The following is a 9,232-nucleotide window of genomic DNA, read 5'->3' on the forward strand; positions in this document are numbered from 1 at the left end:
TAAAAAAAAAGAAACAAAAGAAAATCCTGTATTATATTCAATGTTAATCGGATTCAAGCGACTTTGAAATTAATGTATTCATGCCATATGCTTGATCCCCATGTGTTGTATTCCTCCTTACAATTATACTTCGCTCTACAAGAAATTCTTCTGACTGAAGAAGTCATTGATTGCCCATTTCTTTCTTGTGACTTTATGCCCTGATGATCCTTCCAATGAGCTCTTGTGAATTTAAGCCCCGATGGACCTTCCTGATACTGAGAATTCTGAAAGACACTCTTCTCATATACTTTTTTATTATTTCTTTCTGTTGATATCGTGTTTTGTTGCAGTATCCCTATGCAGTATCCCTGGGAGATCCCTAGATATAGGAGAGCTTTCTACTCCAGAAGTTTCTTTCCCAGAACCGCTAGACTGTGGAATTCCATTCTGGCTCCCTGCTTCCCCAACTGTACTGACATGCAGAAGTTCAAGTGTAACGTGAACCGACATCTTACTGCCCAACTTCCTACATAGTACCCCAATAGTTTATGTCCCTGATAATAGCCCCCTACACCAAAGTGCACTGAGACTAAAGCTGCTTTCAGGACTGCCAGCAACCAATGTAAAAGAGTAATAAAAAATGCAAGAGAGCTATATGCCTAGTCTGTTAAATCCAAGGTAGCTGATCAGCGTCTTGATTCCCACCAGTTTTGGCAAATAACAAATAGGATCCTGAACAGAAGTGTGCGTTCTATCCCAACCATTATCAATGGACCAGAGGTCATCTCGTCAGCGTCAGACAAGGCCAAACTATTTGCAAAGAACTTTGCAGCTAATTCTACCCTATGCGACGAAGGCCATCAACTCCCCATATTTCCTCCTATAACACAGAACAAGCTAGGTAACATACAAATATCCGTGCATGAGGTCGCCAAGCTAATAAAAAACCTAGATTCCAGTAAAGCAACTGGCCCTGATGGCATCCCAATTATAGTGTTAAAAAAGCTTCAACCAGAACTTGCTCCCATACTTACGAAACTATTTAAGCGCTGCCTTAAGGAGAAGTGCTTTCCAACCCCCTGGAAGACCTCATCAGTTTGCCCTGTATTTAAGAATTCAGGTGATAAGTCATCTCCCTCTCAGTACAGACCAATAAGTCTTCTCTGTGTTATGAGTAAGTTGCTGGAATCCATATTAAATAGAGAAATAGTCAACCACCTCAGCAGGAATAACCTTCTTAGTGACACACAATATGGTTTCCGCTCTGCAAGATCTACCGCAGATGTGCTGACGGTTATATCCCACAGGATTAGTGAATCTCTTGACAAAGGCTTCCTTTCTAGGGCAATTGCTCTTGACATATCAAAGGCCTTCGACAAAGTATGGCATAAGGGTCTACTTCACAAGATTTCCAGCTACGGTATAACTGGAAATGTTTTCTCAATCATTAAATCATTTCTCTCCGATAGGCTCATAAGAGTAGTGGTAGATGGTCAAAAGTCGGAGGCCTGCAATATAAATGCTGGAGTCCCTCAGGGGTCAATCCTGGGCCCAACTCTCTTCCTGATCTACATCAATGACCTCCCTAAACACATACTTAAATCATTCGTTGACATCTATGCTGATGACACGACCATCTATGGCAACACATCAAAGGCTGTAAATGACGAAGTTCTCTCTGATTCTCTCCTCTGATCTCGAGCGCATGGTTCAGTGGGGGAAGATGTGGCTAGTTACCTTTAATGCATCCAAAACCAAACTCCTATCCTTACATCATCAACGCTCTGATCCCCAGCTGGCATCAATTGTGATGGATGGCTCTCGTCTGGGTGAGGCCCCGTGTTTAGACAAGCTTCTGGGTTTCACCTTTACTCCTGATCTGAAATGGAACACGTACATCAAGTCTGTTGCCAAGGTCGCTGGAAAGATGGTGGGATCCTTCTACCGCTCCAGAAGATATCTCACTACTGATGCAATTCTCTATCTATATAAAAGCCAAGTACGGCCAAGGATGGAATACTGTTGCCATATCTGGGCAGGAGCTGCCAAAAACAGCCTATCATGCCTTGACAGAGTACAAAATAGACTTCGTGGTTTAGTGGGGGATGCCCTTTTCTCTACCCTGCAACCCCTCTCCCACAGAAGAGACGTTGCAAGCCTATCCTTGTTTTATCGTTATTTTCATGGCAGGTGCTCGTCTGAACTCCAATCCCTGGTCCCCCCTCGCCAATCTTTCACGAAAAACACCCGTCTAGCTGAATCCACTGTGAAAAATTTCCCCCACTCTATATCTGTGCCTAAATCAAAACGCGGATTTCATGAACAAAGCTTCTTTCTTAGAACTGCACGCCTGTGGAACTCTGTTCCGTCTGCCTGCTTCCCTCCGGACTACAACTTGGATGTCTTCAAGTCTAATGTTAACAAATTCCTAATGAACCGCCCCCTTAAGTAAACACTTCATCAAATCTCCACACTAACGTAATGTACTTGCAATAACCCTTATCCCTGAGTGGCTTCCGGGCCTTGATAAGTGGTGATCTCTGTGTAAAAAAAAAAAAAAAAAAAAGTGGCAATGTGCCTTGTTTGGGGTGAAAATGTAATAAAAAAAATAAATAAATAAGTATTGTTGCTTGTTGTAAAGAAAAATAAAAACCAAAAAAAAAAAAATAATGAAACTCAATTCACTGGATTTTGTGTTCTCCTTCCCATTTTTCTTGCTTTGTTGAACTTTTATGCTTTCTACTAACCTGCCAAACAACTGACGTTCTTGCTTCATTCTGTAACCATATGCATGGAAGATTTAGTGAGGATATGAGTACTTTAGCCTATACCCGACTGTAATAGTGTGAGAACCATAGAGGAATCTGTCGAGAATCACCAAAATGCAGAAATGGAATACAAGAAATCTCATTCTAACATTTAAAAAGAGCTTTATTAGTCATCTTCGTTAGTAAGAATAAGGAAACTCGTTAGTCGTGGAAAGAGTTTCTGTCTAGAGATGTAGATTAAAGAATAGACAGGGTTGTTGAAAGAAAATAGTGTTCATGTGTGCTTGTGTTTATAATAGTAGTGGAAACGGGCTCACAAAAGATTAGAGACATCACTGTAGGATGAGAAAGAAAGTTTGCGTGTCGACCGCATTGAAGTCCATATGTGGAGATAGCCATTGAGGTCCATTGATCTGTGGAAATAGTCATGTTCGCTTGTTTGTATTAATGTCTTAATCGAACCCCACCCCAGAGGCTGAGTAAGTTTTGCTGAGTCCCAAAAGCGAAGTTGGGGGTGAACAGATCTGTTCCATGTGGAGTTGTTGTCTGGCCAAGATCTAGGAAGAAAAAGAGAGAGTGTGTTGCCGGGTTAACCTTTTATAAACTCAGTCATGTGACTAAGAGCTAACTTCTGATTGGACCATTCAGGAAGAAAGTGTATTCAAAATCTCCAGTCTCAAGAATTCGCTCCTGCTTGTATTCATTACAATTTCATCTGCTACAAATACTCCCTTGTTTGGATTGGTTTTCAGAAGAAGACCAAAAATTTTTATTGAAATAAAGAAAGGTTCTGTTATATGTGTCCGTCTGTGACAGCAAGTCGTATAGTAGAAAATGCCAAATAGTGAGGATTTTGAATATGTCCATCGGTGACAGTTGTTTGAAAAAATCCGCTTTTGTCTGCACAAGGCTTGTTGCTATTACGTGCTCAAATTTGTTTTATAGAATTGTAGAAAATTTCTTTAAATTTGAACTATTCTAGTGGAATTTGAAGTCGTTAAGTTGCTGTGGCTCGTTGCTAAATGTTTGTAATGAATTGTTTTGTTGACAAGTTTGCTTCAGAAATTACTACTGGTGGAGGTTGTGAAAAAAAAAAAGTTTCTTTTATCTGTTACTGGTGAGCTTCTAGCTTATGTAATCTTAAACAAACTCAATGATTCAATTTGTAAAACTGTGCTCCCAGAAATTTAATGTGGTTTCTGATCTGGAAGAGACATTGTGGATATGATATTCAACTTGCGATAACTACTAGATAAAGCAAGGGAGCAAAATGAAGACTTGTTACATTTGTTGATCTCACTAAGGTATTTGATACCGTCTCCAGAGATGCCCAGTAGACTATTTTGAAGAAGCTTGGTGTTCCAGACAAGATATTGAATGTGATTGTCTTTCATCGGAGAATGATGGCATCAGTATAGTTTGACTGAAAACAAAGCGAATCATTCAAAGTGTCCAATAGAACCAAGCAAGGATGTGTCCTTGCTCTGATCATATTTGCTTTTTGCTTTTCTCTTAGTATCGATCAAGAGTTATTTAACCAGCAACGGTTCAAAGATAAAACCCAGACTTTTGTTTGATCTGCTTTTTGTTGATGCCTGTGCTTTTGTCATCCATAGTCTTGGGAACATGCAGAACATTCTCAATTGCTATTCTGATGCATGTAAGGATTTTGGTCTTAAAATTAGCAAAATGAAGACTGAATTCACCAGCAGAAAATAAACTCTTTAACCTCTTAACAACTAATGTTGATAACAAGGCTTTGATAATCGAATCTTCTTTTATCTATTCCTTGGCTTTATTTGTCTGATGATGGAAAAATTGAAAAACATATCCAATAACAGAATCAACAAAAAGAAGCTAGTGAAACATTTAGTAGATTGTGTCACACACTCTGGAATAACCATAATCTTTCTCTGAAAGTAAAAGTAGCTGTCTATAAATCGGCTGTTCTATTTACTCTTCTGTAGGTTGAGGAAATTTGGATATTGTGTTGCAAGTCACAAGAACCATTTGAAGTGTAAAATAGAACTAAACAAGAATGTGTTCTTGCTCTGATCATATTTGCTTTTGAAAATGCATTCTAAGACACCTTGAAACGTGTATGTGTTTAGCAAAGTAACTCGTTCCGATAATATTCCAGTTATAGTACTCAAAAAGTTGCAACCAGAGCTAGCAACAATTCTTTCAAAGTTGTTCAATCGATGCCTAAAAGAGAAATACTTCCCAACACCTTTGAAAACATCATTAGTCTGCCTAGTATTTAAAAAATCTGGAGATTGGTCTTCTGCATCTCAGTACCAATTAGTCTTCTGTGTATCATAAGTAAGTTGCTTGAATCAGTTTTAAATAGAGAAATTTTTTACCACCTCAGCAAAAACAACTTACTCAGCGACAAGCAATATGGTTTCCATCCTGTGATGTCTTAACTGTAATCTCACATAGAATCAATGAATCTATTAATGAGTGTTTCCTCTCTAGAACAATAGCTCTTGACATATCAAACGCATTTGATAAGATTTGCCATAAAATCTACTTCACAAGATTTCCAGCTATGAAATATTTGGAAATGTTTTCTAAACTATTGAACCTTTTCTCTTCAATAAGTTCATCCAAGTAGTTGCTGATGGACAGAAGTCCAAAGCTCAAAGTATTAATGCTAACGTGACACAAGGATCCATCCTGGGTCAAACTGTTTTTCTCATCTTCATCAATGATCTCCCAATTCTAAGTTCCGATTCAAAGTTCATTCATCAATATATATGCAAAAGACACTACTATCTAGTGCAACATTTCAAAGGCCAACAACGACCAACACCTTTCTGAGTTTCTCTCCTCTAACCTTGAGCATGCGGTGCAATAGGGAATAAGTCCCTGCATAATTTTAATGCATCCAAAATCAAGCTTTTATCTTTTCACCACCAATGCTCTGATCCCTACTTGGCTCCAACTGATATGAACGGCTCATAGAAATCTCAAAGAAGCACCTTACTTTGATTAGCTTTTGAAACTGACTTTCACTCCTGAGCTGAAATGGAAGACTTATGTTAAATCAGTTGCCAAGGTCACTGGAAAAATGGTTGTGTAATTCTACTGCTCCAGAAGGTATCTCACTCCTAACGCAATCCTCTACCTATACGAGAGCAAAATGGAGTACTGTTGCCATATCTGGCCAGGAGCTGCTTGAGACATACTATTCTGTCTTGGAAAAGTTCAAAACCAACTTCGAAATCTAGTAGGTGATCCCTTTTCCTCCTCCCACAGAAGAGACATTGCAAGTCTGGCTCTGTTCTATCATTATTTTCATGACAAGTGCTCGTTTAAGCTTCAATCTATAGTTTCCCCCACTCTGCCAGACTTTCACAAAAAGTACTCGTCTAGTTACAATGACCATCACCCCCCCCACACACACTTTCTATCTGTGCCTAAATCTAAACGCAAATTCCATGAACAAAGATTAATTCCTAAAACTGCCCACCCATCGAACTCTGTTCTGCTAGCCTACTTTCCAGCTGACTACAATATGGTCGTAAACAAACTCTTGCTGAGCTAACCTCTAAAATAATCAATTTCTCATCAATTTTTTTCAGTAACGATCACTATGCTGTTGTCTCAGTGACCATCATACACTCATTAACCCTTACCCTTCAGTGGCCTTTGCGCCTTGACTCCCTTGTAAGAAAATATATATTTGTTAGAATACAAAATTTCAGTATTGCAATTACGATGGGTAGATTTATTTTTTAATAGCCATGATTAAAAGACAAAAAAGTAGAACAAAAACAAAAATGGCCATCTGATCAGTTTCGTTTTCACTCCTCTAGAGCTGAATCGAGGGATTTTATTTATTTTTATTTATAATTAAAAGGGAAAGAAACACAAGGAAAACTATATCAACTAAAATAAAGCAGTGTTATAATCTATTAATGAAGAGAAAAAAATAATGAAAACACTATATATTTAAAATTAAAGCAGCGTTATTATCTATTAAGGGGGAAAAAAGAAAACAAGGGAGAAATTACATATATAAATAAAACTGGACTAAGATCTATATACAATTCTAGGATATCATTCAAACCTAAGAGACATTCCTTCTGTTTCCAAAGAGAAGGTCTCTTCAAACAAACGTGAACAGTGTCCAAGATTTTCAAATGAAAGTTCAAATGAGCACGACTCAAAATGGTAAATGAGTCAATGCTAAAGTTTAAGACCACAATGTGTTACTTAGAGCATCCACTGGTAGATAAGTGCCATTCCTTATTTTTCTAAGGATGTATAATTTTTTTGTGTGTGTTTCTTTCCCTTTTAATTATAAATAAAATCCCTAGATTCAATTTTTTTCTCTTTTAATCATGAATATAAAAAATAAGTCTTTCCCCCTTCATATTTTCAATATATATATATATATATATATATATATATATATATATATATATATATATATAAAGAGAGATAGATAGAAAGAGAGACAGAGACAGAGAGAGGAAGAGAGATATAGATGTAGATATATATAGATAGTGCTTGTAAAAATGGCAGGGTAAAAAATGACAACGGTAAAGCTGACAAAAGTGGAGAAACCGGAAAAAATGTCACAGAATCCAAGGAAACACATTACCAGTTCTACATTTCCTATGTTTCTAGAGAAATTAGATGCTGGTAGTTCTCCAAATATAGAAAAAAACAAACAAGAGACAGGAAATTGATATCATACAATGACACTCCAATAAAATGTTATGGTATCATCAGCATACCATGTAAATACAGTGAAGCAGACTGGCACGGCAACAATTTTTACATTGTAGATTCGCAAGGGTCAGCTGTTCTAGAACTACCCTTGCTAGAACAGCTTGAATTATCCTTCGCTACACAGTCAAAAAGGAAGAAGCACACCACGTGGCTACAGTAACACCAATCAAAGATGTATCCAAACCGGTTCGATAAAATTGACTTCATGCCTGGGTCTGTAAAACTATTGATCAACAAAACCATACACTCACACATTGATGCGCCTATAAAAACGTCAATTGCCCTAAAAGACAGCATAAAACAGGAACTTGACATGTAGTCAAAAACAATATCATGAGAAAGGAAAATTTGCAGCCACATGACATTTCTAGCAGAGCATGGGACGTTGTTGGCGTTGATTTGTTTCAATATAATAATCAAGAATACCTAATAATTGCTGATTACTACAACAAATTTCCAATTATATGGAAAATAACTGGCTTGACTACAGGTAGTATGGTCATCTCAGCAGTTAAGCATATTTTCTCTGGACATGGTAATCCAACTAGAGTTGTTAGTGACAATAGACCACAATATTCCAGTAAAGCATTCAAAGAATTTGTTCAACAATGGCAATTCCATCACATAACATCATCTCCAAAGTTCCCAAGATCGAATGACAAATTCAAACAGTCAAAAAAACATTAACCAATGCAAAGCAAAGCAAACAGGAAGAGATCCCAACTCTGACCATATCATCCATGAACAACTAGAACATAGACAGGATATGCAGAAAATATATGACAGAACAGCTCATCATATACTAGCACTTGTCCCTGGACAATATGTTTTTTTTGTTTTTTTTTACAAAGGGGGGCCACCACTTATCAAGGCCTGGAAGCCACTCGATGATAAAGGTTATTGAGTATACAGTAGTCAATGTGATAATTTCTTAGTAATCGTTAGTAGGAGAAATTTGGTAAATTGGATTATTTAATGGGACAGTTTATCAAGAATTTGTTTACGTTGGACTTGAAGACAACCAAATTGTAGTCAGCTGGAAAACAAACTAATGGAAGAGAGTTCCATAGCCATACAGTTTTGAGAAAGAAGCTTAGTTCATGGAATCTATGTTTCGGTTTAGGCACAGATAAAGAATGGGGAAAATTATTGACAGTGGTTTCAGCTAGACAGGTGTTTTTCGTGAAAGATTAGCGAGGGGGGACCATATATAGGAGCTCAGGCGAGCACTTGCCATGGAAATAACGATAAAGCAGAGACAGGCTCGCAACATCTCTTCTGTGGGAAAGAGGTTGCAGAAACGAGAAGAGGGCAACCCCCACTAAGCTACAAAGTCTATTTTGAACTCTGTCAAGGCAGGATAAACTGCTTCTAGCAGCTCCTGCCCAGATGTGGCAACAGTACTCCATCATTGGACGTACTGTACGTCCACCAGATAACCAAACAAGGAAATAGAAACCAACAACGGTTCTGAGTAAATATGCAGAACGGAGATCGTACATCGTTCAACTACCAGATTCATCTTCAAAAAGACAAAACAGAATCCAAATAAGAGCAGATGAAACATCCACCCATAAACTGGTTCATCATTTCAATAATCACATCACAAACTGGACTCAATAACACAAACAATATCTCACATTAATTAACTCCAAAACAATCGACAATTAATTAACTCCAAAACAATCAAACTCTCTTCCGTTTGCCTGTTTCCCACCTGACTACAACTTGGATGTCTT

The sequence above is a fragment of the Euprymna scolopes genome, chromosome 6, assembly GCF_053919585.1.
Source record: "Euprymna scolopes isolate OS-2025 chromosome 6, ASM5391958v1, whole genome shotgun sequence".
Lineage (NCBI taxonomy): Eukaryota > Metazoa > Mollusca > Cephalopoda > Sepiida > Sepiolidae > Euprymna > Euprymna scolopes.